The 26,453-nt window shown below is 43.3% G+C and overlaps 1 pseudogene across 1 annotated transcript; it reads left to right on the forward strand.

The window, feature by feature from the left end:
* Positions 1-16,389: 16,389 nt before the first annotated feature.
* LOC136123133 (toll-like receptor 2) lies at positions 16,390-25,012 on the forward strand (annotated as a pseudogene). The gene is made up of 2 exons (XR_010655912.1): positions 16,390-16,425; positions 23,801-25,012. The product of XR_010655912.1 is annotated as a toll-like receptor 2 (transcript).
* Positions 25,013-26,453: the final 1,441 nt, after the last annotated feature.

A 26,453-nucleotide genomic window follows, 5' to 3' on the forward strand; every position in this document is an offset into this window, starting at 1 on the left:
ACACGGGAGACGGAGGTGGCAGTGGAGAAGACCAGCTGTGGGGAGCCGGACACGGGGACACGAGGCCAAGGTGGGAGAGCGCTGGGCCTGCTGCGTGTGTGCTGAGGGCGAGGCCCGGGCAGAGAGGGGGCAGGTGGGGCCCCTGGGTGTCACAGGCACCTGAGCCTGGACGGACAGGGGCACTTCACTGCCCATGGTGGGAGGGACGGCAGAGACCTGAGCAGAATAGGTCTATTTATGAGAGAAGTGACAAGACGCCCAGGTTTGGGTTGCACATCATGGCCTCTGGCCTGTTTTTGTGGATAAAGTTGTACTGGAACGCAGCCACTCCTCATTCCTCTTCCAAACAGGGCACAGCCTAAAATGTTTACTCCAGTCCTTTACAGAAAAAGTTTGCTGATCTTTGCTCTAGGGGACGGAAGAGCAACAAGAGAGCAGGAACCTGGGTCTCCGACACCACAGAGGCACCTGCCCTCACAGCCCTGGGCTCCGACTGCACTGGGAAGGGACGCATAAGTTCTCTCTTGTTTGGCTACTGCTCTGTGGGGTCTGGGTTACTGCATCAGCGCTAATACAGCCTTCCTCTCTTGTCTGGTTCAGTATTGTCTCTGGTGCCTGGCATAGTGTCTGATACACAGGAGTGTGTGGAAAGGAATGAGTGGGAGGGGCGTGTGTGAGCCTAAGTATCTGGAAGTAAAGAAGTGAGTCTTAATAATTAGGGAATACTTCGATTATTCTGTGGCTGACCAAAAGCAAAGGCAGGAGAATTACCACAGTTCCTTACATACTAAACACACATACATACATACATGCTCTTACATACCAATCTCCATGTACAGAGCTCTTCATGACAACTGTTACTACATTGGATTTTGTTACCACCGGGGAAACCCTGAGTAAGAGTCAGTAAGTAGAGTAAGTAAGGTGGTGGAGGCTGACCCTGCCTATCAGGAGCTTTGATTTTAATGGGAGACTCATCAACGAACATCCCCTTTGGGGCCAGACTTCGTGGGGTCTAACTCCAGCTTTAGCACATTCTTAAATTTCCCATGCCTCAGTTTACTCTTTCTGTAAAATGGGGATAATAATGGTAACATACCTCATAGAGTTGCTGGGAAGATACAATGAATGAGTTTTTAGATAGTGCTTGGCACATAGTAAACCCTCAATTGGCTACTTTCAGTATTCCATATAATTACTATCATCAGTTTAAATGAAAGAACATGAAACAACAGGATACATAGGAACTTAAGTCTCAGGGTGGGAAGGGGCAAGTGAAGCAGGCATTTGTACATTGCTGATGAGATGGTAAATTGGTGGGCAATGTGTATTAGGTACCTTGAAAACTCTTCTAGGAATTGACTCTCAAGGAAAACAGTAAAAAAAATTGTGCACAAAAATCAGTTTTCTATTGCTGCTGTAAAAAGTTCCCACAAACTTGGGGGCTTCAAACAACAGAAATGTATTATCTTACAGTTTTGTAGGTCAGAAATCCAACAAAGTCTTGCTGGGTTAAAATCAAGGTGTTGGCAAGGCTGTGTTCCTTTGTGGGGGCTCTAGGGGAGAATCTGCTCCTTTCTCGACTGCCCCAGCTTCTAGGGGCTGCTTACATTCCTTGGATCACGGCCCCCTTCCTCCATCCTCAAAGCCAGCAACGTGGAACCCCTCTGACCATGCTTCCATTGTCACATCTTTTTCTCTGACCACAGCTGGGAAAGTTTCTCTTCTTTTAAGAGAAACTTAAAATGTGATTGATTCGATTGGCTCCACCCAGATTAACTCCCCATCTCGAGGTTCTTAACTTAATCATACCTTCAAAGTCACATATTTTTGTTATGCATTCACATATTCACAGGTTCCAGGGTTTAGGATGTGGACATCTTTGGGGCAGGGTTGTTATTCTGCCTATGATGTATGAGCAGATTCATTACAGTGTTTAGAACACTGATGAATTGCAAATAAATGTTCCACGACAGGAATAGGTTTAAATTACAGTACATTCAGATGTTGGAATATGAGGAAGCCTCTAAAAATCATTGTAAGAGAATGACATAGGCAATGAAGGAGGTAGGATACAGTTTACACGCATTATGAGCCCGTACTGAATTTGGGGCAGGGGCAGTGGGAGGTTGCACCATCTGGTGGGTGGGATTGTGAGTGATTTTCATTTCCTTTTTTGTATTGATATATATTATTTTGGATTGTCTAGTATAAGCATGTAAATATTACCACTCCACCTCCTCCCAAAACTTTTAATTAAATCTTAAGGGAAAATATATTTTATTTAACAATGGTGAAAGTAAGTATGTTAAAAACAAATGCTAAAGTCCTAATAAAATTTACATTATGCTATAAAATGACATAATTTAAAGGCAAAGGCAAAGTGAAACTTTCACTAAGCATTCCCTAATAAAAATCCTATAAAATGAGGTATGTAGTAATTACTTGGGCTGGGATTAAAGGCATATAAGAATGTCTTTAAACACTCGTAGGCAACATACAAAATGCAATGCAGTCTAGTTACAATTAGTTAACATACAGGGCAAGTATTATAAAAATCACCTTTTAAATACAACTTTAAAAAGATACATATAGTATTTATGCAAACTCTAATTAACATTTCAAAGTAACTATTTCTGTGTGACCCAGACATTTGAACAATTTAATACTCCCGCTGGAGTATGGAGAAGATGTCAGTAAAATAAAATGTATTTGTCTACCTAGAATGTATGTAGTATTTATAAAGGAAAACTCTTACTTTAGAAACTGAAAACAAACAAAAACTTTACCCAGTGTCATTTCATCTGGATGGATGTTTATTCCAATTGGATGTTTATTCATTCGCTGTAGATGTAGAACTTATTGACAATGTTTAAAAAATGGAAAGGACAACAACAACAACAAAAATGGAAGGAACAGACCGGGCGCCGTGACCTCAGGACTGGGTGGGCTGCAACACTGGCTCAAAACATGACCACTTAGTCTATTTCAGTATGAAAAGCAATTCCTGCCACAAAAGGAGCAAGCAGCGCTGGGTTAGGCCACGTCCCCCAATCCATCACGTATTCCTGAACCACAGTGCTGCTGAAAAGACACCAACCACTTGTTTGCCTTCCTTCTTTAATTAAAAAATTCATTAAATCAGAATAATGTGTCAAAATCCAGGGCTGAGGGCTTCCCTGGTGGTGCAGTGGTTGGGGGCCCGCCTGCCAATGCAGGGGACGTGGGTTCGTGCCCCGGTCCGGGAGGATCCCACATGCCGCAGAGCGGCTGGGCCCGTGAGCCATGGCCGCTGAGCCTGCGCGTCCGGAGCCTGTGCTCCGCAACGGGAGAGGCCACGACAGTGAGAGGCCCACATACCGTAAAAAAAAAAAAAAAAAAATCCAGGGCTGAGTGTGTATTAGTTGGGAAAGGCTAGGTTACTCTGCAGAAACAAACGGATCCCCAAACAGGCCCTAATGACACTCCAGGGTAACTGTCCTCTGGTGGGACTCAATATCGAGGCCACTGTGCTCTTGTGACTTGACCATCTCGGCAAGCAGTTTCCCCGTTTACATACACGGGAGGGTCTGACAAGACCCAGCCTGCTCTTCTGGCCTCGGCCCCGGCAGTGACGTACAGTACGCCCATACGTCACTTCCGCCTACAGCTGGTTGGCAGGAACCAGTCACGTGGTCCCACTCTGGGAAAGAGAGGCTTTCGCTTGTCCGAGCAACGGGTAGCAGATGTCGCTGAGCCCTCCTAATGTGTAACCACGCTCTACAGTCTTTGAGGAGGTTTCTTTATTTCCCCCCTAGTTGCAGAGGTTTATGGAGTCTAAACCCCACACAGCCAACAAGGCCTGGGCCTCCTTGTGGGGAGAAGGCCCTGCAGTGCCAGCGGAAATATGACTTGCGGCCCCTCCATTCCGGGAGTTCCTCAAAGTTGAGGGCTTCTTCCGTGTACCTGGCCGGCACCCACGCTGACAGGCTTCCACATCCTGGGGAACTAGACGCAGCTCACAGTCCCTGCGGTCTGTGTCTGCCCTAGGAGCCCAACCTGGTTCCTCAAACACAGTGTGTGCTCCCCGTGTTGCTTCTACTTCAGAAAAATAAGGTTTAAGGTCACAGGCACAAATATATGTCAATTACTGAATAGCTATTCAAAAACAGTTTGCCAGAGTAACTAGTAGGCCTGAAACCCAGGTAGCCAAGAAAGGGATCATTGCTGGAGTAAATCTGAAACAGAACTTGGAGAAGTGGATAGTGGTTATACTGGAGGAGGTAATAGGTTGGTTTCCTATGTTTCACTTCCTGATGGGAAGTGAAAGTCTGGTCAAGTTAAACTGGGGATGAGATGAAGGCTGAAGCAGTCTTAAGCTCACGATTTTATGCCCAGGCTACAATGAGAAGGATGGTGAAAACAATTGTGGGATATTACTCTACGTGTCAAATGCGAGACAGCCTCCAGGGCTAGGAAAAGCTGGTAGCTAGCAGGAAACAGTAGACGTGCAAGTGTGAGAAAAAGACAGGCTAGGCTGGGGTGTGGCCAGAAATGGATTTGAAAGGCAGGCCTGAGACGTGTTTCAGAGAAGGGGGCTGTCAGGGCAGGCAGAGGGAGCTTGGCCGCAGAGGAGGTGGCCATGCTGCTGACAGTCAACACCAAATGCTTTTTCTCTGACCCAACCAGAAATCTTGCTTTACAAATGCTGGGGGTTTTGCCCCCAGCAACCGTAATCCTCTCTTCTCCCTCTCACTGTGTTCCTTCTCCACCCCGGGAATGACCTCTTACATGGTACTGACTTAAATCCATCGTGGCTCTTTCTCAACTTTTTAAGAATAAGTGGAAATACCTTTATTGTTTGTTCTGTTGTAGAAAATATGGATAAGCAAAAGGAAAAAAAAAAAAAGAAAAGAAAACCACTGTAATCCTAGCACCCACAAACAGCAGTCAGCATTTCGCTACGTTTCCTTCGAGACTTGTGTATATGTGTTTTTACAAAAATAGGATATACACACTATTCCGTGAATTGCTTTTCTCATTTAACATTCTATGAAAAGCTAGATTTATTTCTGAATGCCTGTTAGACATCTTACCCATATTTCTCAATGTGTCAACGTGAAACTTATCACTTCTAATCTATCCCTACCTTAAATCTATGCCTGAGTTTGTTCATTTACTAACTTATTCATTTACCACCTTCTGAGTTCACGGTAGGGGCCTAGGCGCTTGATAGTTAACAGATAAGTCAGCCCAGACACTCTCTCTTCCCAACCCTCCTCACGTTTAATTGGCCACTAAATTACTCATTCATTCAACAAATATTTGTTTCATCTGTCCTGACGTGCCCCGTAGGTAGCCCGTGTCCTCATGATTTGCTCATTCAATAAAACTGAGCAGCTATTATGTGCCACACTTTGTTTTGTGCTCTGGACATACCACAGTAAATAAGACAGGCATGCTCCCTTCTACCAGGGTGCTAATAATCTAGAGGGGGGAAAAATGATACATCACTGCCTTAGTTCTTGATTACTGCCTGACAAATGACCTCCAACTTAGTGACTTAAAATAACAACAGTTATTATGTCACAGTTTCTTCGGGTCAGGAATCAGCACAGCTCAGCTTGGGGCCTTCTGTCTCAGAGTTTCTCTCACAGCTGCGTTTGGGGTGTCAGTCAGGGCTGCAGTCACCTCAAGGCTCAGCTGGGGGAGAATTTGTTTCCAAGCTCATTCATGTAGTTGTTGGCAGGACTCAGTGTCTTGCTGGTTGTTGGCTGCAGGCTGGCCTGAGTTCTTGGCCACATGCACCTCCCCATTAGGGCAGCTCACGTCAGCAGAACAAGCAAGTGGGCTGGGGGTGGGGGAGAGAAATAGAGAGAGAGAGATCGGAAGAGAAAGGGAAGACAGAAGTCATGCCTCTAGGACATAATCTCAGAAGTGACCTGCCATCACTTTGCCATATTCTCTTTGTTAGGAGCAAGTCCCTAGGTCCTGCCCCCTACTCAAGGGGAGGAGATGAGTAGTAGGAAGTGGGGGCCTTCGGGAGCCACTTTAGAAGGTTGCCTGCCCCCGTCATAAATAGACAAGACAATTCCAGCTCATTTCGGAAGGAAATGAAACAGGGAGAAGACAAAGAGTGCCTGGGAGTGTTGGGAAAGGGACTCCTGAGTAAGCGGGCAGGGGAGACCTCATGAGGAGGGAACAGGTAAACAGGGACTTGAATGACAAGAAGGATCCTGTCTGGGAATACCCAGGCCTCCCTGACAGGGGAACAGGAAGTGCACAGGGGGACAGAGAGCTTTGTGTGTTTGAGGAAGAGAACAGAGGCCAGTAACATGGAAGAAAGTGAGTGATGGGGACACGGTGACTGGTGAGGTGAGAACCTTGTAACAGACCTTGTAACAAATCACACAAGGTAAATACTGTCTCTGTTTTGGAATAACAAGTAACTTCCCTAAGATCGCACAGCTTGGAAGTGACGTAGCACACACAAAGATTTGAACTTGGGTCTACCTGATGCTAAAATCCACATATTTGCCCCAGCAGCACCCTGCAGTTCATTGCAGAATCCACTAGAAGGGATGAGTTGCAAAGGAAACCATAAGCAAAACGAAAAGACAAACTTTAGAATGGGAGAAAATATTTGAAAACCAAGCAACTGACAAGGGATTAATATCCAAAATATACAAATAGCTCATGCAGCTCAATATTAAAAAAACAAACAACCCAATCAAAAAATGGGCAGAAGATCTAAATAGACATTTCTCCAAAGAAGACATACAGTTGGCCAAAAAGCACATGAAAAGATGCTCAACATCACTAATTATTAGAGAAATGCAAATCAGAAGTACAATGAGGTATCTGCTCACACCAGTCAGAATGGCCATCATCAAAAAATCTAAAAACCATAAATGCTGGTGAGAGTGGGCAGTAAAGTGAACTCTCTTGCACTGTTGGTGGGAATGTAAATTGGTGCAGGCACTATGGAGAACAGTATGGAGGTTCCTTAAAAAACTAAAAATAGAGCTACCATATGATCCAGCAATTCCACTCCTGGGCATATATCCGGAGAAAACCATAATTCGAAAAGATACAGGCACCCCAATGTTCATTGCAGCACTATTTACAATAGCCAGAACATGGAAACCACCTGAGTGTCCATCGACAGATGAATGGATAAGGAAGATATGGTACATATATACAATGGAATATTACTCAGCCATAAAAAAGAATGAATTAATGCCATTTGCAGCAACATGGATGGACTTAGAGATTGTCATACTGAGTGAAGTAAGTCAGACAAAGAAAGACAAATATCATATGATATTGCTTATATGTGGAATCTTAAAAAATGATACAAATGAACTTATTTACAAAACAGAAACAGACTCACAGACTTAGAAAACAAGCTTATGGTTACTAGGGGGGAAGGGGGAGAAGGGATAAATTGGGAGATTAGGATTGACATATACACACGACTATATATAAAATAGAAAACTAATAAGGACCTACATAGCCCAGGGAACTCTACACAGTACTCCGTAATGACCTATATGGGAAAAGAATCTAAAAAAGAATGGATATAGGTATATGTATGACTGATTCACTTTGCTGTACCCCCGAAACTAACACTACATTGTAAAAACTTAAAAATAAATAAAAATTAAAAAAAAAAAAAAAGGATGAGTTGGGTGATCAGCCACCCCACTGGCCCAGGATGGAGGAGTTGCCTAAGATGTGAGACTTCATGGCTAAAACCAGGACAGTCCAGAGGAAACCAGGATAGTTGATCACCCTAGGTGAGAACATGACCACTGGGGTCTTTGATGTGATATTAAACCCAAGATGAGTCAGCAGCCGTGAGTCAGCCAGAGGAAGACTCAGCTGTGTGTTTTGTTGCCAAAAGAATAAACTGTGGAATAGCCCCACCTTGTTGCTAAAATACGATGTTTTAAATACTGAAGTTTTGTTGCCTTTTGTTTTTCTCAGGTCATTCCTGTGAGAAAAGCTGGCCTAATACAGAGGTGTGGTCATGGAAACTTAGGACTGGGAGAGACCAAAGCTGGTCCCCGCCCAACCTCAGCCACTGAGTAGGACACAGGGCACAGGGCAGGGCTTCCTGTTCCTCAGACATCTTCCTACTGGGCATCCTGCTTTCAGCATATGTACTGATACAAGTGCCTCGTGCCCCTTCCTGAATCACACCTCCCCCCCTTCCCCACTCCCCCCACCTCAGTGAGGCGCCTAGCCCCTGGGAGGTGCTACACGGCAGTCCAACAAATGACAGTGACCTGTGCACAGCAAAGTGAGATGGGACTGAAAAGCTCACACCAGCGAAAGCTGGAGGCTGAGCTGCAGACGTTACTTGGCTTTGCTGCCTTTACCATATCCCGGTGACTTGAAGCAGGAGGTCAGTGGCTGGAAGATAGCCCCAGTGGCATTGGCTGTCTCTCGTTGAGGCAACTGACCTTCACTTCCTGCAGACCACCTCTCTTCGTGAACCTCTCCTACCGCAGACGCTGTGACCCGGAGCTTCTCTGCTCCTCACAACCACTCCTCTTCCTGGCCTCACTCTTCCTCCAAGAGTGAGTGACAGCGTGACTGGGCCCTCGCCGTCTTCTCCTCCTTCCCAAAGAGCCCCACGCTCAGCTGGAACTTGCGCTTCTAAGCTGAAGACCTCCTAAGGAATCTCAGACCAGACTGACTTGATCTAGTGACCGAGGTAGATCATATCCACTCCCTCTCTGAACAGCACCCCCTGTGGGTGGGATATACTCCATGCCCCACTGTCAGGCTTGGCCTGATTTCTTGCTTTGGCTGTGAAATGTGGGCAGAGTGACAGTGTGCTAGTTTCCAGGAGAAGATTTAACAGGCGCCGCATGGCCGTTTATCTCATACGCTTCCCTCTGCCACCGAAGGGCATGCTCAAATAGAGGCTTGTCTTTCAGCCTGGGATTCAGAAAGAGACAAGCAAATACCTACTCTCTCTGTTTTCTACAGAACCTCCGAAGCTGATGGTATCATAAAAAGCACATCATTGAAAGGTGACTATTTGCAAATGGGATCAGATCTCTAAGAATGACTGGATAGGAAGCTTCTGCCCAATAATTATTCAAGGTGAAATGGAGAATTGATACATTCTGAAAGAGTACCTAAAATAACGCCAAGATCCAATACTCAGAGACGTATTACAAGTGACTTCTGAGAGAGACAAGCTTTAAGAGAGCTCTGCTTGCCCCACCTACAACGGTTGGGTTATGGAGTGTGTGGGCTTTTGGTTTGAATGACAAGGTGTTGAGATAGTCTATTCTTAACAGAGCAACCGGAGCCAGAACTTTCAATATGTCAGCCCGTGTCACACTTGCACTCCATACCCACCTGTGGTTTTCCATGACACGTGAGAGCCATGACCGCCAAGAGCCTGCATGACATGATTCCCACCACCCCATCTCCCACACTGCCCTTCTTTCTCACTTTATTCCAAGCACTGGCCTCCTTACCATCTCTCAAAGACACCAAGAAAGCTTCTGCCTCCAAGGCCTTGCACCTGCTGTTCTCACCAGCCAAAACACTCACTCCCTACATGTATCTCCCTGGAGACTTGTCTGGACCCTCAGGGGTCTCTGTATGTTTGTTACAGCAGCATAACCTAAGCTATCCTGATTGATGCCCATTCCCACATGCCATCAATCCCTCTCCCCTTACACTACTTTATTTTCTCCATAGTATTTATTATCACTTGACATGTTGTATATTTACATGTTTGTTTGTGGAGGTCATTAATGTTACTCACCAAATATTTCCATCTCTCTGCCCCCTGGACATGTAGGATGGGGCCGTGTTCCAGAGTTTCCCTTGTGCACAACAACTGGCCCCTTTGGACTCATCCTGGGTCCCAATGTGACAGACAGACCCTAGGCTGGTCCCCACGATCCCTAAATCTTGGTGTTCATGCCCTTGTATAATATTCTCCTCTTGAGTATGGGCAACAGCTGTGACTTACTTCTCACCAATAGAATGTGGCGAACGTGATGGGGTGTCGGTCCTCTAATCATGTCACGTTGTATAAGACCCTTGTCTTGCTAGCAGACTCTGTCTGTGCCTCCGGCTTTGAAGTATCAGCTGTCATAAAGTAAATGGTTGTATTGGAGATGCTCACATGGCCCCTAGGAGCCAACAGTGACCCTGAGCTAGAAACAAATCCTCAACCCACGGCTTCAGGAAATGAATTCAGCCAAAACCCTGAGAAATATTGGAAGGACTCTTTTCCTGGTTTAGGCTGTGGTGAAAGCCCCAGTCAGTATCTGAATTTCAGCTTGATGAGACCCTGAGCAGGGGACCCAGTGACGCCACTATGCTGGCCTACCCACCCACCTGACAAGAATTAAGCTCCATGAGGGTAGAGATTTGTTTTGTTCGCTTCTAATTCCCCAGCGTTGCTTGGCATATAGTGGGCACTCAGTAAATATTTAGTGGATGAAGGAATAAATGGAAAAGAACTTTGTTTTGTTTAACTTAAGAGAGAGACACTTGCCTATAATAAATTATTCATTAAATATAACATGTTAAATATCGTATGTTTTGAAAAGTCTAAAGCAACTAAAACTCTGTCGTGAGTTTCTTACTGAATTCCAATTCTCATTATGCACAAGGATGATATGATTTGATCCATGGTAGGAACTAAATCTATGCTAAAGCAAAAAATAGGACAATATGAAATGAGTGTTTCTTAATCCAGATAAATAAAACAAAACTTTCATTGGTCTTAACCATGTCATGAGAAATTGGCTGTTAGTATTTTTGCCAAACTTGGAGAGTATGTCTGGAATAGTCTGGTTTACAACATAGGCTACATAACCAACAGGAAGTCACATAGTGGACTCTCGTTGTCAAATAAGAGCCTCAGAATGAAAGCCATGAGGACAGGCCTTGATTTACAGTAAAGCCATTTCTCATGTAGGGAACTTCATAAGGATTTATTTCATAGTGATGGTTATAATTGTCCTGAGAAATGCAGGAAATTGGGACAGCCAGACTCGAACATGTAGATATTTTGTGACAATGTTATATTGCAAAGTGGCTTCCCTTTGTCAACCGTCACACTTGTGGATTCCTTTCCTACTACTTGTGATAGGCACAATAATCGTCTCCCAAAGACATCCACATTTTAATCTCCAGACCCTGTAAATATGTTATGTTACACGGCAAGGAGAAATTAAGGCTGCAGATGGAATTAAGGAGGCTGATCAGCTGGTTTTGAAATGGGGAGATTATTCTAGATTCTCTGGGAGGGCCCAATATAATCATAAGTGTGTTAATAAATGAAAGAAGGAGACCAGAGTGTCAGAGTCAAGGTCATTCCTTGACTGGTTAGCTTGCAATTGGGGTAAAACCTCAGATACGATCACTTCTGGACAGTGCTGTATTAGTTTCCTATTGCTGCTTTAACAAATTACTGCAAATTTAGTGTCTTTAAGATAAGAAAAAAATTTTAATCTTATAGTTTTGGAGGTCGGACACTGGGCTAAAATCCTTTCCGGAGGAAAGTCTGTTTTCTTGCCTTTTCCACCTTCCAAAGGCAATCTAACCAGTTGGCTTGTCACAGTCCCGTGGATGCTGGCAGAACACAGGAGACCAGTGACAAAGGATAATTTCTTACAGCAATGGCAGCAGCTAGAGTACCAGCATTTTGCATGGTTCACTGAGCCCAGATTCCCACGGGGCCGGGTGACGAGGGCCCCGTGACACCTGCACACACAGTGGGGTGTATGAGAGCAGAGGATCCCTGAGCTTGGGGAACTCAAACCTTTCCATTGGGCAGTAATCACGCCTGCTCTTTGCTCCCAAGGCAGGTACTACTGTATCTTCCAATGCTGAAAAGTAGTAGTAAGAATAATAAGCATGAGAACAGTGGTTTTAACTTACAAACTACTTTTCACATCCACCATCTAATTTAATCTTCTTAACAACCCCGTAGAAAGGTAACACTCCCAAGAAATTGAGGCCCAGAAACACTGACTGACACGCAGAAGACCACTGACCCAGTGAGGGTGGGGCCACCACTTCCTGTCGCCATTTTTCATTCGACTACTCTTGGCAAATCCACCTATTTGTGTAGCTCTTCACCCTCGGAAGGTATGAAGCTCAGAGTAAATAGTTTTTCAAGCTCTCACCCTAGTGATATGCACATGGTAGAGACTGAAAGGCAGCGGATAGAAAGAAGATGGGCTATGGAATTAGGTGACTGGAGTTCAGATCCTGACTGTGCTTCTTACTAGCTTCTCTGACCTCTACGGGCCTCGGTGTGCCCATCTGAAAAATGGGGTTCATAAATCATTCACAGCGATGCTGAGAGACTTTCTCCTTATGTGTAACGTTCATGTTGTCCCTCTTGGAATTACTTGCACAACTTACGTCTTCCCTGTAAGACTGTGAGTTTTTGTTCTCAATCGAAGTATGACTTACAATATTACGTTAGTTTCAGGTGTAGGACACAGTGATTTGATAATTTTATGGATTATACTCCATGTAAATTTGGCTATATTGGCTATATTCCCTGTGCTGTACAGTACATCCTTGCATCTTATCTATTTTATTCCTACGAGTGTGTACCCCTTAGTCTCCCTCACTCATTTTGCCTCTCACCCACACCTTTCCCCTCTGGCAACCACCAGTCTGGTGTCTGTATCTGTAAGTCTGTTTCTGTTTTGTTAAATTTATTCCTTTTTAAAACTGTGAGCTTCTCAAGGGCAGGGGCCATGACTTTGTGCTGTTCACCCCAGCAACTAATTCCATGCGTGACAGAAGGACACGCTGAGTAAACGTTGTCAACAGAAAACCAATGTCTGGCCCCTCGTAGGTGCCTGACAGTCCTGGTCTCCTGACACCCTCCCTTTGCAGGCCGCCCCTTTCTGGGTTGGCTTCCCGCATGATGGCTTGTGCTGGGCATGGAGTGGTTCCAATAGGAAGTTCAGGTCCCCCAGAGCAGTCACTTTCATTTCCTAAAACTGAAATTTCTGGAAACATGTGATGCAAGAGTGGAATTTGACCGAAGTCACTCCCTGGACAGCCTGCGGCAAGACAGAGTTGTCCTGCCCGCTTCCTGGCAGAGCTGGGGTTGGTCCAGTTGTGCAAGTTTCTGAGATTTCAAGCAGAACTAATCTTCCTGTGTGCCCGCGGTGCAGGGAAGCTTCCTCAGCAGAGCTGGCCCGCGGTCTTGGAAAGGAAAGCAGCGACCTTCCCCTCCCAGAGCAGACCTAGGTCTCTCTCCTCCAAAAGGAACAGTATTCTATTGTTGGGCCTTCGGTTGTGGCCTGGAGCCGTCCCTTGACAAAGAGGCAAAACGTGTTCTCAAATGGAGTGGGTTCCTCCCCTGCAGTGGGTTTCCGGGGGTGGGTTCCTGGAGTGGGTTCCTCCCCTCCTCCTTCCTCTGTCCCCTCCCCTTTCCTGGACTCTATTCTCTGCTTCTGAGGGGGTCCCCCCCTCTTCCCTAATACTTTGCCTTCATTGTCCCAGTTGAACCTGCCTGAGGCCACACCCTTTGCTCCCAATTTGCACCTCCACCTGTGTCATCAAACCCTCATTTTCTGAGAGAAACTGAGCTCCTCTAGTTGGTAAGAGGGAAACAAGATTCATCTTAAGGCCGGAAGCCCCATAATATTTACATTCCTTAGTGTATTTACCTTTTATCAAAGGGGCTTATTCGTCCAAGTGATCGCTCTCTATGGCATCATTTTCATACAGAATTTCTGGTCAGTTAGTCCTTTCCAGGTCCCTCAAGGAATAATCCTTTCTTGATAACGCCTGCTTCTTTGAGAGTGACACTGGGGGGAGGGTCGGTGACTTTATATTTGGTTGACATTGGATACGGTCTTTCCTCACCTATTGGGTCTTCTGCCCTCATTGGACCAGAAAGATAGGTTTGGGATCTGATTATTTGAGTGGCAACAGTTATCTGGTAATTTTCCTGGCAGTCATCTCAAGATTAGAAACAAATGCTTTTTTAGGAAAGAGTGGGGGGAAAAAAATCTACCCAGATATCCACACCCATTCATATTGTTTAATTTTATCTCGGAATTTTTATTATCTGCCAGCACGGCTTTGAGTTCTGCAATTTCATGGGTCTAAGAGCTCCTCAGTCAGCAGAGCCACAGCCTGCTTTCTCTTCTCATCCACCCCACCACTGTGTACTTTTGTCACCTACTATTATTATTCATATGCTGAATGTTTGTGCACAGATACGGACAGGCAGCTTCATTTCTCCAGTTGATTTTCCACAAAATAAAGACAATTATTCTTTTGGCTCTACTGACAAACAACTCATAGCACTCCCAAAGGCCAGGCACTGCTTGTGCTTTGCAGAAGGCACTTTGCCTAATCGTCATAACAACCCTATTAAGTTCATTTTACAGAGATGATAACTGGAGAGGATCACGCAGTTAGCAAGGGGGCCCACAACCTCTATCTGTAACCACAGCACACACTGCCTCCCTACTGTACTTTCACGGAAGACCTGTTTTAAAAAGACTTTGAGATATTATTTCTCACAACAAACAAGAGTCATAGTATCCTAACTTTCTAAAAGTCAATCTGGACTGTTGGACAGATGGACAGTTAAGGGAGGACCAGACCCCACTGTAGCAATGGCAGGTTCATGGTTGTCGAGGTGATATTTCTGCTGTCCCCCCAGATACTGGGGGGTTGGGGGCAATGGCCCCTTGAATCAGGAAATGGAAAGGTGGCTGTGGGCAGAACAAGTGACTGTGTGAGATTCCTTCCCCCATTCTCATTATTTTTCTCCTGATCCATCAACAATTGGATTAGACTGGCTGACCTACAGCAAACTAGAGCAGGAACTAAGTTCCCACGGTTTAAATGCCTCTTAAAAAATAATAGCTAACACTGAGCATGTACCAGCTTCTGGGCATTATACCCTGGCTAGGAGTTATCATTCCCCTTCAACAGATGTAAAAACTGAGTCTAGTGATCTGCTCAGTCATAACGCTAGCATGTGGAAGAGGTTTGAACGCGGGTCTCTCCGAAGACAAAGCTCTGGCCCTTTTGCTCCATTGTCCCCATAACGCTGTGGACGAGGGGTAGGACTCTGTTATGCTGAGCCCTGGAAACCAGTCGGGTTCGGCTTTGGATCTGTGCTCTGTGGTGCATGGGCCACGGTGGGCGGCTGAACTGATTCAGTCCAGAAGCTGATTTATGGCAGCGATTCACGTGAGTCCTTTAGAGCTGGAATAGCATATTCTTATGAACCTATATTTTAGTATGTGTGCAGGAAATAAGGGAAAAGCTGTTATGAGCCAGGAAGGATAACGATCATGATCATGATAATACCAGCTAACAGTTATTGATCTCTTTGTATGCCAGGTTTCTGTTAAGCACATTATATGCATAAACTCGCTTAAACAGGAGGGAAAGTCAACTGCTGTTGAGAAGGTCCCATACAATCATCATTTAGCTTCCTTCTCAAAATAGTAAATGGTATCATTTCAGACAAGGTTTGTTTTGCTTAAGTGTCTCATATGAGACAATCACACTTGAATTGTGCAATGCATTTGGGCAACATTTGTATGAAGAAATCTTGCAACAAAATAGGGGCACTTACATATGCAGTATGAAAAAATCTAGCCTTTTCTATTATTTGAGGGTTCAGTCACATTCTCATTGAATAGTATTATTCTCATTGAGTAAAACTAGCAAGGTTATGAAGCATAGGCATTTGTCTATGGAGATCTAGTGAAATGCATGGTGCAGGGACTTTGAAATCAGACAGAGTGAGGTTCCAGTCCTACTTATGTCACTTGACAAGTCCTGAACCTTTCTGAGCCTCTTTAAATTTAAAGGGCAGATAATGCCTGCCTCATAGACTTGTTAAGGCATTGAACAAACATACATTAAACTTCAAGTGGAGATATTAACACAAGATCAGTCTTAGTCTAAGCGTCTGCTCCCACCCCTCCATCCCGCTTTGGAGCCTACCTGCCAACCTTGACAGTGTTCCCTGACTTCTCCTCTGTTCTTCAAGCTCTATTGTGTGCCCCATTTTATGGTTCTTTATTTCCTGATTATCTTGATTTATTCATTTATTTATTCAAAAGTTTTTATTGAACACATACTATATACAAGTCACTGGGTAAGCACTGAGAATACAATAGTGAGCTAAACAATTCTTCTTATGGCCTCATGAGAGAGACAGGCACTAATCACACATGTGGGAGGATATAGTTACAAACTAAGCTAAATGCTATGAAGGAAAGGAACACATATCTAGGCTGAAGAGTAAGGGAAGTGAAGGTGAGTGGAGACCTGAAGGAGAAGTGAGTCTCTATGGCAGGTGGTGATGGTACAGGTGGAGGTGGTGGTGATGGTGCAGGTGGAGGTGTTGGTGATACTGTAACGATGGAGGTGATGGTGCAGGTGGAGGTGGTGGTGATGGTGCAGTGGGGTTGCTGGTGCTAGTGGTGGAGGTGCTGGTGATGGTGGAGGGGATGGTAGTAGAGGATGGTATCCACAGCACAGGGAAGAGCATATGCAAAGGGTCTGTGGTGGGTGGAAGCTCCGTGGATCTGGAAACCTGAAAGTCTGATGTAGCTGATGTGGCAGCACACAGACGGTGAGGGTGAGAAGAGGCAGAGACCAGAACTTGAAGCACAAGCCACACCACAGACCCTGCAGGAACTTGTAGCCTATGTTAAATACTTGGATCCTAATCCTAAGAACAATTTGGAAGCCACAGAAGCATTTTAAACGTGAGGTGGGGTGAAATGATCAGATTTGCATTGTTAAAAGATCATTCTAGATCTCTACTGTCCAGTAATGGTAGCTACTAGCTACACATGGGTATTGAACACTTGAAATGTTGCTGGTCTTAGTTGGAATGTGCTGTGAATGTAAAATACACACTGGATTTCAAAGACAGTGTAAAAAAGGAATGTAAAATATCTTGTTACTTTTTTCATAATCTTTACATATTGGAATGGTAATATTTGGGGTTAAATATGGTGTAATTAAAATCAGTTTTACCTGTTTCTTGCTTACCTTTTAAAATGTAACTACTAGGACATTTAAAATTACATAAGCAGCTCCCATGATATTTTCATTAGAGGGGCCTTCTCTAGAGGCAGCGTGAAGAAGGAGCTACGGAGAAGGCGAAGCAGGTGAGACCATCAGGAGGTGTTTTCATAGTCCAGGCAAGAGGTGAAGGTAGCTCTAACTAGGTTGATGGAAGTGGGAGTAAAAGGAGTTGGATGGATTCGAGGTAAAATCAGCAGAACTAAGTCTTGTAGCAGATGCTTCTGGATAGATGGTGGTGCCACATGTTGAAATAAAAAACACTAAGAGAGGACCAGCCTTGGCAAGAAGTACCATGAGCTCAGATTTGGACATGCTGAGTGGACATGCTCTGAGACATCCACGTGGACGCATGTCTCCAGGAGGCAGTTGCCCGTCTAGGTCTGCAGCTCTGATGAGATGTCTGCATGGGAGACTTAAATTTGAGAGGTATTGGCATAGAGATGAGAATAAATGAGACTCCTTAGGAAGAAAGCAGCCAGTGAGGAGTGGCCTAAGACCTAGACTTGGGAAAGAGGGTAAGGGAGGATAAGTCTGTAAAGGAGCATTGAAAAGGAAGCCTAAGTATGTGGGGTCATGGAAGCCAAGGGAGAAGCAAAGAAGGAAGGAGTGTCAGCAAGGAGATTTGTTCTGACAGGTTAGGCAACAGGAAGAATACAATGTATCTGGGAGTTAGCAGTACGGCGGTCATTGATGACCTTTGCAAGTGCTGGTTGGAGTGATAGGGGTGGAAGCCAGCTTGGAGTAGACTAAAGACTGGGCAAGAGGTGAGGAAACAGAGACAGGAAGAATAAAGAGCTCTTTCCAGAAGTTACTCTATGAAGGAGGAGAGAGAGAGAGAAGCTTGAGGGAGATGAGAATTTGTTTTTGTTTGTTTATTTGAAATAAATATGGAAAAGACTTGAGGATGTGTAAACACTGGTAGGAATGATCTGGTTGAGATGGAGCGGTGGAAAATACAGGAGAGAGAAAGGATACCAAGCAGCACGTGGTTCCTGAGATGGCAGGGAGGGAGCGTCTCGACTGAACCAGGTGGGGCTGGCGGCCATTCTAGGAGGGAGCCCTCTCCTACTGCAGCAGGAGGGGAGGGTGGGTGTGGGGAGGAGCTCAGCAGTGAGAAGTTGAGGGGATGGCTTTAATTTCCTCTGCGAAATAAGAGACAAAGTCATCCCCGAGAGCATGTGGGGAGGCAGAGAATGCCGGTGGCTGGAGGAGGGTGGAGGGTGAGGTGGGTTGGCTAGAAAAGCGTAATAAAAGTGCCTGGTCTCCTCTAAGTCCATAGGGACCTTTCAGGTTTAGGACTTTGTCACACAGGAGGAATAGGAACATAAGGAAAAGAAAGTGGTGGCTCTAGAAGTTCTATTTAGAAGTGGTGATCTGACTCAGGGGTGAGAGGGCTTGAAGCTTTTTGTACACTATTTTCCATTACATGATAGTGAGAATACCCCAGCTGTTCATACGGAAGGGCAGGGAAGGTTTCTCGAGATTGGGGGGGGGGGAAAAGCCCTCTCCTTCCACTCCGTGTTTGGTGACACCACTGGCAAGAGCGTTTGCGGGGGTGGTAAGGGTGTCTTGGAGATTCTGAGGTAAGAAAGACTGCATCATCCCAATTCCCCAAGACCTCCTTCTGGCACCCCCAGTGCCCCTGTGCAACAGGCATGCATATTCAGACCATCCAGTGGCCGCACCCAAGCTGGTATTTTCCCTGTAAAAAAGGGGGAAGAACCCAGCAAACCAGAAATTTGGGGCCAAGTATGACTCTCCACAGAATGCTTAGAGGATGGGAACCCTGGGTTCTGCTGACCCTTCCACCTGTGAGCTCCAGCTTGCACCAGGCATTGGCCTGAATCTACACTAAATAAGGAAGAAAGACAAGGCAGGAGATGACCAATGGGTTGGGGGAAAGGGAGGGACCAGTGGACTCTGAGCAAGATGCAGGAGGCTGAGTTAGTCATTTTGAACTTGGACAACTGTTTGTAATCCCCGGGTCCAGGGAGAGACCAAGGTAGTGCCGGGGAGGAGCTCGGGGGACAAGGGGGTATAGGAACCAAGAGGTGATGGGTGGGTCATCTTTGTGAACAGTGAAGCAGCTGGGCTCCTGGAAGATCTTAAGAAGAAGTCTGTGAGCAGATGCCAAAGTCTTCGACAAGTGAGAGGAAGGGAGTAGGAGGTCAGCAGATGGTGAGAGACAGAGGAGGGCATGAGGGCAAATGGCGTATGTGAGCTGGGAGCCTCAGAGGGACTGGTTTTCTTACAAAAGATTGGGGAGATAAGTCAGTGACTCACACATTTGATCAGGGAGTGGAGTTCCTGGATCTGATGATGCCTTACCCTAACCTACTGTAACCCTAACCCTAACCCTAACCATGGATTTAATCCCATAGATTTAATCCCATCATATAAACCAACATTTAGTACAAATCATCTCTTAGCAATCTAAAAGGGCTAGAGCTGGCACATGGTAAATAATGTATACACAGTCAAATCTGTTCCATGATTGACAGCTCAAGGAAGCCATAGCTGAGGGAGGAGCAGAAGGACACTGGCAGGACACACAGGATCAGACCAGAAGATGAGGCCGTAACTGACTCAGGCCGGAGGAAGCCGTGGCCATAGGCAGTAGAAGAGGAAGGAAACACATGGCAAATTTTTTCTTTGGTGACAAATTTAATTTTGTCAATGTTGGCTTTTTTTTTTAAAAAGTCCTCATAATTTTTTGTCCGCAGAAGAGATAATTCAGGAGTTTGCTTTGGCTTTATGATTTAATATCTAAATAACTAAATTTGCTAAGTTAAAAATCTTGTCCTTCCTTAAGCTTTTAGGTTTGACTAACTATTTGTAAATCTACTAAATTTAAACATCAGTTTAAAAGGGACTTTGGCTTTTGTTTGGTCCCATTTACAAACTTAGCTAATTAAACTTTTAATTAATTTTAGCAGCATTTATAAATGTAATATATTTGATGTTCTCTTTAAGTGTCAATTGTTTGACTTAGTAAAACTTTCCTGAGTTCTTAAACAATTCTAATATAACTAATACACTTATAAATATGGTAAAATTTAAGCTCTCTTAAATGTTTCAATGTATGATGAATGTTTCAATCCGTGTTTCTACAAACAATGAAAAATTTCAACTTAAAATCACAAGTATAAATGAAATATACATTTTAAGTTGGAATTACAAGCTTGACCTTGACTCTAACACACCAAATTTAAAAAATGTGACAAGTCTTTAAAACCCAAATATTCATAGATTCCTTAACACAAAATATTAATATAAATACTAATTATAAGTCTTCCAGAGATTGCATCCAGAAACTTTCTGGGTCAAGTATGACTGTCCATACAATGGCCAAGAAGACAGCAACCTCCAGGCTTGAAAGCTACTTACACACACGTAGGAAACCATTACATCATCATACATAATTTGGGAATTCATTCATAGAGAGGTGGCCAATGATATGGCCTAAGAAGCTGGCAATATTCTTGTCTGTGACCGTGACTGGTGCACACTGAACCCTAGTTATGCTTTGTAACAGGACTGAACCTAGAGAAGGCAGTGGTCACACAGCTCATGTCCCTGGCTCTGAGTTATTATCATGAGCTCATTTTTTCCATGCACATGGAAGGCAGCAACTTCTACCCAGACTGTCACATCACATGGTTGGATTTAGCAGTTATTTGATTCTTAAGATATTTCAATATATTTCCCAAGGCACTCCAAAGAACTTAGAAATTGATAAAATTCTGCCTTCTTTTCATATTCTTCCTGACTGATGAGGCCATACAATATTAAAATGATACCAGCTGCTCGCTCATGGTTTTGTCTGACTCTGTGCTTGGAAACAATACACTATATTTCTTCATTCTCGTCTTTAAACAAGGTCAGCTATTGTGCGGCAAGGGTAGGAAGTTGGGGCGAGAAGCCACTGGTCAGACTTCTCTCCTTTGCAGGCCCACCTGTGTCTGCAATGTCCATACTCCATTCCTCCAGACCCAACTGATGCTCTGAAAAGGCATGTCAATCCACCACTCAACAAGTAATAGTTGGGACTTCCCTGGTGGTCCAGTGGTTCAGAGTCTGCCTTCCAATGCAGGAGACGCGGGTTTGATCCCTGGTTGGAGAGCAAAGATCCCACATGCCACAGGGCAACTAAGCCTGTGCACCACAACTAGAGCCCACGCGCTCTGGAGCTCCCGTGCCGCAACTAGAGAGCCCTCGTGCCACAACAAAAGATCTCGCGTGCTGCAACTAAGACCCGAATCGGCCAAATAAATAAATATTTTTTTAAAAAAGCAAGTAATAGTTGATTAGTGCCTACTGTGTTCTCAGGGCTGGGAATACTTCCTTGCACAAAGGAGAACAAAGTCCATGACCTCATGAAATTTACATCCAGCCACATTCAGCAGCTCTGTGTGAATTTGAAATCTCCTTTTCTATCATCTACTTCCAGTCTTGCAACAGATGAAAGTTATTTGCACTGTCCTTGAGAGTTTTGTATATTTGGACCTAACCTGTACAAACTTACCTCATATATCATCTTCATGGTTTGGCCCTTTGCATCTGGGATAGTGCATCAGAGAACTTGAAGTAAGGTCTCTTTCCCTCTCTTTTTTTATTTTCCCAAGTTTTAGATTCCTGAAATATTCACAGATTCTCTAAATTAAAAAAAAAAAAACCAAGACTTTTATGGACTTTCTGTTCTGAATTAACTTAAGTTTGATGCTTCCAATCCTTGGAGTTAGGTACCAAGAAGTCTGAAATCAATGTAGAAGATCAGTCACTTGGGCTGACAGACGAAGCAGTCAATTTTACTGTAAGAGATTTTATTGGTCTTTGTTTCTTCTTTCTTCCTTTCTTTTTTTAAAAAAATGAACATTTAGACCATTCTTACTAGGAATATCTTAATTTCTGGAATCATTATAGTCTGATGGGTTTAGTCCTGGAATGGACTTTGTAAAATTTGGGTGATGAATTGCTCTGATTACACATGGAGTGGTATTCCAAGGCAGAAAGCTGAAAATGAGCATTCCAGAAGGGATAAAACCATCTGAATATGATATTAGAAGATTTTGTATTTCTAGGTAGTTTGGACTTCCTGAGTTACTTAAGAAACAATTTTCTTTCCATCAGGAAATATCTTAGTCAGGTCTCTTTTTGTTGCAAGTGAGAGAAATTAATGTAAACTTATTAAAGTAAAAGGAGACATTTTATAAGCAAGGCAGGATGACCTGCTAGAGAAATTAGGTGTTTTCTCCTTCCTTCTCTAAAAGGCAAGCAAAAGGTTAGCTCCTCTATTTTGCAGGCCTGATATATCCATCCTTTGCTCTTGGAGAGAAGAGGATGTTTTAAAGTCGGTTTTATTGATATAATTTATATATAATAAAATTTATCAATGTAAAAAGTACAGTTTGATGAACTTGACAAAGAGATACAGTCATGTAACCACCATCGCAATCATGATACAGAACATTTCTATCACCCCCAAAAGTCCCCATATGTCTCTATGCAGTCAATTCCCTCCCCAACCCGGCTCCCTGATACCCCTGCTTTCTGTCATAGTTTTGCTTTGTGTAGAATTTAAATCTAAATGAATTGTGTAGAATTCATTTAAATGAACTCTATAGTATGTATTTGTTTGTGTCTGACTTCTTTCACTTAGTATAATTCTTTTCAGATCATCCATATTCTTGCATATTTCAGCAGCTCTGCCTTTTTATTGTTGAGTGGTATTCTATCGTATACACATACAACGACTTCTTTATCTGTTCATGAGATGATAGATATTTGGGTCATTTCTAGCTCTGAATAAAGTACATGCTTTTGTGTGGGCTTATTTTTTCATTTCTCGTGGGTAATTATCTAGGATTGAGATTGTTGCATCATTAAGTGCATATTTAATTTGATAAGAAACTGTCAAACTTTCCCAAAGTGGGTGTATCGTTTCGCATTGCCAGCAGCAATGCATGAGAGTTTCAGTTGTTCTACAACCTCGGTATTGTCGGTATTGTCAGTCTTTCATTTTAGCCTTTCTAGTGGGCATGTAGTGGTATCTCAATGTGTACCCCCTGCCCGAGTTTTACTGAGATATGATTGACATGTAGTATTGTATTAGTTTAAGATGTATAACATAATGATTTGATATACGTATATATAATGTGAAATAATCATCACGATAAGTTGAGTTAAAATCCATCATTTCACATAGTTACTATTTTTTTCTGGTGATGAGAAGTTTTAAGATCTACTCTTAGCAACTTTTGAAGGTATAATAACAGTATTACTAAAACAGCATTACTAACTATAGTCACCATGCTGTACATTACATTCCCAGAAGTATATATCTTATAACTGGAAATTTGTACCTTTTGACCACATATAATAAAGAGGTCAATTTCACTCTGAAAGGTTTTGTCAATCTTTCAAGTTTCCAAAATATTTAGAACTCAGAAATACTGTTCTTCATATGAGATCACAAGTAACAGAAGACACTCTTACACTCAGGCCCACAGTGAAAAAACTAATAGTAAAACAAGTCGAAGTAATTAAACAATAAGATTTGAAAATCAGTTATTGAATACAGAACTGGAAGACTGTACTTCAGGAAAATGGAAAATGGGGTGACTGCGGTTCCATGATCAGAACAGGCCCAACAGAAACTGTAATAACAACAGAGCTTAGCTATGAGAATTTTCCACAATGACAGAACTTTGAAAACATGCTTTTATATTAACTAAAGGTATTCACAGTTGAAACTGCCAAAACTTGCTTAATACCATATCTCCCTTCTCAATATTTAAAATCCACAGGATACTCGGACCTCAGGGAACATTTGATGGTTGGAGAATAACTGAAACCATCAGTTCAAAGGTTCTCCCTACATACTTTGATTTTAAGACAAAATAATCTATAAACTCGGGACAATGTTGCTTTCTCTAGAAAAACCTGACTAACATTGATCTTTGTCAGTGTACACTTGGTTCTTTACTGAACTCTTACCAGTGGCCAGAAAAGGTGACATACTTGAATTTATCCAGCGTCAAACTATACAATCTAACACTCAATGTTTCCCAGACACTAGGCATATTAGATGTTAGCAATATAGTCTTTTATTTTGTCACATCTTAAAGAACTTTACATTTTCAGGTACATGTCGAAGATGCTCCCAGGTACTTCCTTCTTCTTGGAACGTAAGCAAGAAAATAAAACTTTCTCTAAGGAGCAACTTGATTCTTTTCAAAAACTGAAGACTTTGGAAGCTGGTGGCAACAGCTTCATTTGCTCCTGTGACTTCCTGTCTTTCACACAGGGGCAGCAGGCCCTGGCCCAGGTCCTGATCGACTGGCCAGAAGAATACCTGTGTGACTCTCCATCTCCCGTGCGGGGCCAGCGGGTTCAGGACACCCGGCTCTCACCTTCTGAATGCCACAGGGCAGCCGTGGTGTCTGCCGTGTGCTGTGCCCTTTTCCTGTCGCTCCTGCTCGTGGGAGTTCTGTGCCACCGTTTCCACGGACTGTGGTACATGAAGATGATGTGGGCCTGGCTCCAGGCCAAGAGGAAGCCCAGGAAGGCCCCCCGCAGGGACATCTGCTATGACGCCTTTGTGTCCTACAGTGAACGGGATTCCTACTGGGTGGAGAACCTCATGGTCCAGGAGCTGGAGCACTTCAGACCTCCCTTTAAGTTGTGTCTTCACAAGCGGGACTTCATTCCTGGCAAGTGGATTATCGACAATATCATTGACTCCATTGAAAAGAGCCACAAAACCATCTTTGTGCTTTCTGAGAACTTCGTGAAGGATGAGTGGTGCAAGTACGAGCTGGACTTCTCCCATTTTCGTCGCTTTGATGAGAACGACGATGCTGCCATTCTCATTCTGCTGGAGCCCATTGAGAAAAAGGCCATCCCCCAGCAGGAAGGGTTTCAGTTGAAGGACAATTCTCGTTTTTAAAAGAAAAATATCTACTAAATGAAATATTCTCAGGTTTCAAAACTCAGCTCTATGTTGATTCAGAGTTTTACTATTATCATTTCACATAGGCGCTAATAAACAGTATTCTTCAAAAGTTACAGATGTTATTGAAATCTCTTCAAAGTAGAAAAATTTTGAAGAATGAGCATTTGCGTACAACAATCTGTGTATTAGTGCAAGGATTACAGCAGATTTTCATTAAGTGATTTTTGACGGATATATTTATTATTTTCTCTATTACAAAATATTTTATGTGAACAAGACAGTGTTTTTTGATAACTTCACTTTAGAATTTCAGTCAGATTCTCAAAAAATAGATACCATGAGAGTTACTTTTTACCGAATTATCTTTTCATATTGTGTTCATTTTCTAACTTTTTTTAAAAAAAAATAAGTTGTGTAGGCAGTTAGAGGAGGTCTTATACTGAAAAGAGGCTAAGGCGTTTTGGAGTCTAACCTGGGATTTGCCACTTGGCTCGGAGCCATGTGACTTGAGGCAAGTTCTTAAATCACTTGAACTGAAGGCGTAATAATATCAGAACTATTTATTTCACGTGTTATTATAAGACTCAGGTGAAAAGATTTATGTGAAAGTGCTTCGAAAACGTGAAGAACTGAACACGTATAAGGATGTGCCTTAGTAGAAGGTGCTAATAGCTTTGCTGAGAGTGTAGAGAAAAATACACTGCATGTAGATGACACTGGTAGTAAGTTGTGGGTAAATACATAATTTCTACTTAACTTTGTCAGAATATTCTAATCAACTTTGGGATTACAGAGCACTAACATCAGTCAATCCAGGCAGCTCAACTAGAAAAGATATATAGAGAAAGAACAGAGGTTTTCAGTTTCAGGGCAAAAAATTGGAAAGAAGTTTTCTGAAGGACACACTTGAGAAATCATGAGGAAGAGAGGGGGAGATTTTGAAGTCATAAGAAGAAAGTGTTTCAGACAGCTGGAGAGCCTGGATGGTCAGGGATGCAGAGAAATGTCCCCACGGTAATCAGTAAACTGTATAAAAAAACAGAATCCATCCACTCAAGTTCATATTCATGCCTATAGATTAAGTTTGCCTAAGGCTGGAGCCTTTGATGAAGACTAGGCATGTGGAATAGGGTAACACAAAGAACCCTGGGTTTAGGGTAAAATTCTGGTTTCAAATCTCAATTCTGCCACTTAGAATTTGCATGGCATTTCCTCCTGTGTCAAAGAGGAACTAGAATGCTTCTTCAGCCTCCAATCTCAATTTGGGAAGGTCAAATGTAATTATGAAAATAAAATATAGTTTATGAATATTAAGGCAGCTTAATTTTGAAAAGGTAGCTAGTTTCCCTTACAAACATGTCTCACTAATTTCTGTGGCAATGAAGAAAGCCAATCTAAGACTGTTCGTTTTGGGAATTACCCATTTTGAGAAACA

This window comes from Phocoena phocoena, chromosome 5 (assembly GCF_963924675.1).
Source record: "Phocoena phocoena chromosome 5, mPhoPho1.1, whole genome shotgun sequence".
Lineage (NCBI taxonomy): Eukaryota > Metazoa > Chordata > Mammalia > Artiodactyla > Phocoenidae > Phocoena > Phocoena phocoena.